Here is a 4658-nt window from a genome sequence, read left to right as displayed (position 1 = left end):
AACATTCTAAAAAATACAGCTAGTAATTGTATTTCAGAGGTCACAGTCAACAAGATCTATTCCAGATTTATGTGAATCTATATGTAAATATTTTACATCTCCTTAAGCTTAAATTGTGGAACGCTGTGATCTTAAAATATTGAACTTAGAAATTCTTATAAAAGATCAATGATTAGTGTAAACCATTAACAAATCACTGTCATTACCCAAACTCATGGGAGCCTGAACTTATGACTTTCTTAACTCTGGGATTTTTACTCTTCAGTTAGTTCTAGAACTCATTATAAGGAAATATGTACACATAAGCTTAGGGGGACAATTTTTTGAAAAAGTACTATTGTCTTTCCGTCAGTCTTCTTATTGAGGAAAAAAAATGGTTGTCACAGATCTTACATTTATGTAGAGTATATTTAGTGGGTTACAAGCTGGATTGTGTCCTGCAATGTGAATACTGTGTTTTGATATCAATGGTTTCTACTGCAATTACATAATCATTTTGCATTAATCTCTTTAAATAGAAATTATAACCTTTAGGTATGACATTTTGTTTAACAAAGATGAAAGCATTACAAAAGCTAGTAATGGGTGCTTATTTAATATGTAAGTAAGTTTAGCTTAAAATATAGTCTATCCTGGTGTTCTAAATTGATTCACATTTACCATTATTCTTCAAACCTTCCCATCTTTATCTAAAACGTTTCAACAAATGTTTTGATTACCACATCCAAATAAAATGAAGTGAGTTTGATATGCATGAACATTTGCAACCTTACAGAGTTACAGATTTAAAACAGGATCCTGGGAACTAACTTTGTTTTGACTCTGAATTTTTTGTATTTATTTGTGCCCCTACCCTACTCCCATCTTTGTGTGTATGTTAAAAGAAATTTGATCAGTTAAATTTGATCATGAAAGATGATTTGGCATCCATGTGGGGCTGAGAAACCCACAGATAAATATTAAAAAGGCTACTAAGCAAAAGAGCCCTGATTAAGCTTCTTTTAACCTAGCGACTTAAATAGCTAATCTCTAGTTTTTATACCTGTTACGTTTTATGCCAATCAAAAAGTCTTCCAAATCATAAGTTTTAACAGTTTGAAAATGTTGGTTCCTGGCTTTTTAAAATTAGCATTGACTCCAGTACCTCTGATACTAGAAAACTAGTACCAGCCAACATGTGCAAGATCAACATTTTAATGATACCTGGTTTTCTGACCAATTTCTTGGTTTTTTGCTTCCTTCCTCTCCTCGCCTCTCCTCGCCTCTCCTCTCTTCCCACCTCTCCTGCCTCCATCCCTTCTTTCCTTTCTCTTTCTTTCCTTTCTCTTTCTTTTCTTTCCCTTCTTTCTTTCTTTTTTCTTTTCTTTCTTTCTTTTTCTCTTCTTTCTTTCTTTCTTTTCTTTTTTTCTTTTCCTTTTCCTTCTTATTTTTCACTTTCCCTTCCCTCTCTTCCCCTACCCTCGTCTCTTCTCTCTGTTAATGTCTTCATTATGTAAGCAAATGATTAAACCATGGAGACATTCAAATCACAGAAGTGATCAAACAGCCACACGGATCTTGATTTCCTCCTTAGAGGTCTGGAGAATTGGCTTAATCTCTTGCAGAAAACTCTTTTCTTGGTTGGATCAGCCTTACAAAATTGGGTGCAACTTGAGTTCTACTTCAAGTAAGAGGACCCTCTGGGCGAGGCTGCTGGGCACTTGTCCCCTTAGAGATTTTCACAATGCCTCTATGATAGCCAATGGTCACAGAAAGTTCAATAATCCCTAGTTATGAATTGGAACTGGTTTATTAGATCTTAGTCAATGAACAACATGGAAGAGTGAGTTGTATCTGAGAGATGGCACAAAGGATTCATTTTAATTAGCCCTCGAATGTAAAAGGTTGTGAACCATGAAGATCTGTCTGTGCATCGAAAACTGATATGTGTATAAATAAGCCTCCTCAGAAAGAAAAAGAAGCATAGAGAGTGGTGAATTGTTTTCCAGGAGAGAAATCTTGCATCTTCTTGGAATAAACACATTCTGAGTATCTAATACCCATTTCTTCTGGGCACAGACATTATTTCTAAACTGAATGTGTTTTTTGTTTGAGAAAATGAAGCACAGAATTTCACAGAATTATTTTCCAACTACGGAATTTCACAGAATTTTCCAGAAACTGGTGTGTATTTCTTCCATAAGCTCAAGGCCTTTTCCTTTCAAATTATATGTCTGTGTGGATGATTTGTTGTGTGCAAGGAACCTCACAAGGGAAGAAGTGAGAGAACAAAGCTAAGTGGTGTACAACCTGACAGCTTCTACCTGTAAGGATCTTACGTAAACAGATAAATTGGCTACCCAAACAATCATGGTGGAAGCTGTAGTCTGGCAATGAGCTCTTCTAGGATCCTCTAGAAGTGATCCAACCATTGTGCATTTAGTTATTCCACATAAAAGAAGGAACAACATTGTTCTCTGCCCTCCTGCCCCAGGGAGACTGGGGATAATGTTGATAAAGTTCATCAAAGTTCTTGCTATTATGATACGTCTTAATTTACTTGAATTTACTTGATCTATGTTCTGCTAATGTATTGTCAGTGCTCAACACACACACAAACATGCACACACACACGCACGCACACACACACACATAACCCTTTGTGGAAGAATATACGCCACACCTCCCAGCTGCTCAGCTTATAGGAGGAACATTAGCATGCTTGGTAGAATGTCCTCAGTATGTGCAAAATGAATTTATATTTTGTCCCATTTTGTTATGCAGGCTTCCTAATGCTTTTTAAACATGATGTCATCACAAGAACATGTGTATACATGTACTTCTGCATAGAGCACTAAAATTAAATTGACTTGCTGGCAAAAGTTAGAGAAAATCCTTTTCTAGCTTCTCTGTACCACTCAATAAATTATTACAGTCTGTGCACAAAACACAAATTACATGCTTTATTAGTATGTTTTGTGGTAACCTCAAAACCACAAGTGTTTACATGTGCTGCACGCATGCACTTTGGGGCTTTTTAATAGCGGGTTGACAAGAGATTAAAGGCAGAAATATGGCATTTTATTAAAGCAAACATATCAGCATGCCTACCATGATAAAATGATCTAGTTTTCTTCAGACACAAAAGTTTCTGTTGAGTGATACCTTTGCAATTCCTTGAGGGCACCCTATTATTCACTTTCCTCAACAGAGAGCAGCTGCAAATGGTCTCCAATTTTCAAAGAGTGTTGCCTGGTCATTCTTTACTGTCAAAATGAAGAAGAGCATAAAAGTTAAGTCAATAAAGTAATATGAAATGCTTAATATAAAAATTCAAGAATGAATGATTAACCATTAAAAACTTACAGTAGCTATTTCATCCAGGAAAAAAAAAATTAACATTTCCCCTGAAACCTATTAACACTCCTTGTAAACAATATTCTTTTTTGAAATATATGACCTTTCTTAATGCTCTCCACACACACAGCATTTTTCTTACATCCACTTTACCTCACTGATATGAAGTTGAATTCCCCAGGAGAGAGTGTTTCGAGCCCCTTCCTCAGAAATAGATGGTCTTCTCCTGTATATTCTAAACGGATGCATTCATTTGTGTTAGATGATGCAACAACCTGTTGTTGTTAATATAACTTCAAAATTACAGACTTTGCCAGTGGACAATCAACAGGCCAAAGATAATGCCTACCTTGGAGCCCATGCTTCCTTATTGATCTATAAAATTTGATACATTGATATTTATGGAAATTGGTATACATACCTTTCTGTTCTTGGTTACACCCATCGTTCGTCTACGTCTCTGATGTATCTGTGGATGTTGTGTAGAGGGCCATGTGCAGAGAAAAGCAGACTTAAAAGATTATTTATATATATATTTTTGAGGAAGCTATTTGAAAGAGCAGGGTTGAATTTATTCTAGGACTTCTTTTCAAAGTGAAATCAGAAAAATAGCAAGAATATTCAGGACCTATCCCATAGCGAATCCATCCATACTATGATGTTGCTAAGAACTGCTTGGGCATAAGACATACCAAGAATGATTTTGATGAAAAATGATTGTAAAATGATACAGTTGGGGTCAACAAGACCGCTCTTTGAGACTGCCAAATGTTTTCCATGCAACAATTTTAGAGCTATTGGAGAAGCCTCCATTGTGTCATCCTCAGAAAGCCGTCACCAGGGCTGTGTCCGGTTGGTTAACTGAGGAATGAATGGGTATGACTTGTTTCCGGAAGTAAATCTCACATTGTATGAACTTTAAGTATTCCTGTAAATTTATTTGTTTTAACAGATACTGTGAACTGTCATTTCTCAGATGTTTTATTCCAGGAATTGGACAGAGAATTTATTTGTTTTAACAGACACTGTGAACTGTCATTTCTCAGATGTTTTATTCCAGAAATTGGACAGAGATGTTCAAACTGCTCCTAGTAGGGAGACAGGAAACATACTGACTGGTGGCTTTACTGAGCCATCAAGAATTTGTCTAGCAACTTAGAAGCATTCTGCTCTTGAGGAAAACCTCAAAGAAAAAGGATACATCGAAAAGAAATAACTAAAGAATATTCATACAGCAAGTTCTGGACAATAATCTTCAAATGCTTTAGGTAGGTGTAGATAAAATGTGAAATGTCCCCTATATAGTCTTTGTTTGTTTGTTT

At 35.9% G+C, this 4658-nt stretch overlaps 1 long non-coding RNA gene across 1 annotated transcript; it reads right to left on the bottom strand.

Annotated features, from left to right (window-relative positions):
* Nucleotides 1–2916: 2916 nt before the first annotated feature.
* LOC112623757 lies at nt 2917–4197 on the bottom strand. Its single transcript, XR_003119198.1, has 2 exons — nt 4029–4197; nt 2917–3245 (listed from the first exon to the last, which is right to left on the bottom strand). It is a non-coding gene; the product is annotated as an uncharacterized LOC112623757 (long non-coding RNA).
* Nucleotides 4198–4658: the final 461 nt, after the last annotated feature.

Source organism: Theropithecus gelada, chromosome 4 (genome assembly GCF_003255815.1).
Source record: "Theropithecus gelada isolate Dixy chromosome 4, Tgel_1.0, whole genome shotgun sequence".
NCBI lineage: Eukaryota > Metazoa > Chordata > Mammalia > Primates > Cercopithecidae > Theropithecus > Theropithecus gelada.
The sequence above is the reverse complement of the archived record's forward strand: the minus strand, read 5'-3'. Positions and strand labels throughout refer to the sequence as shown.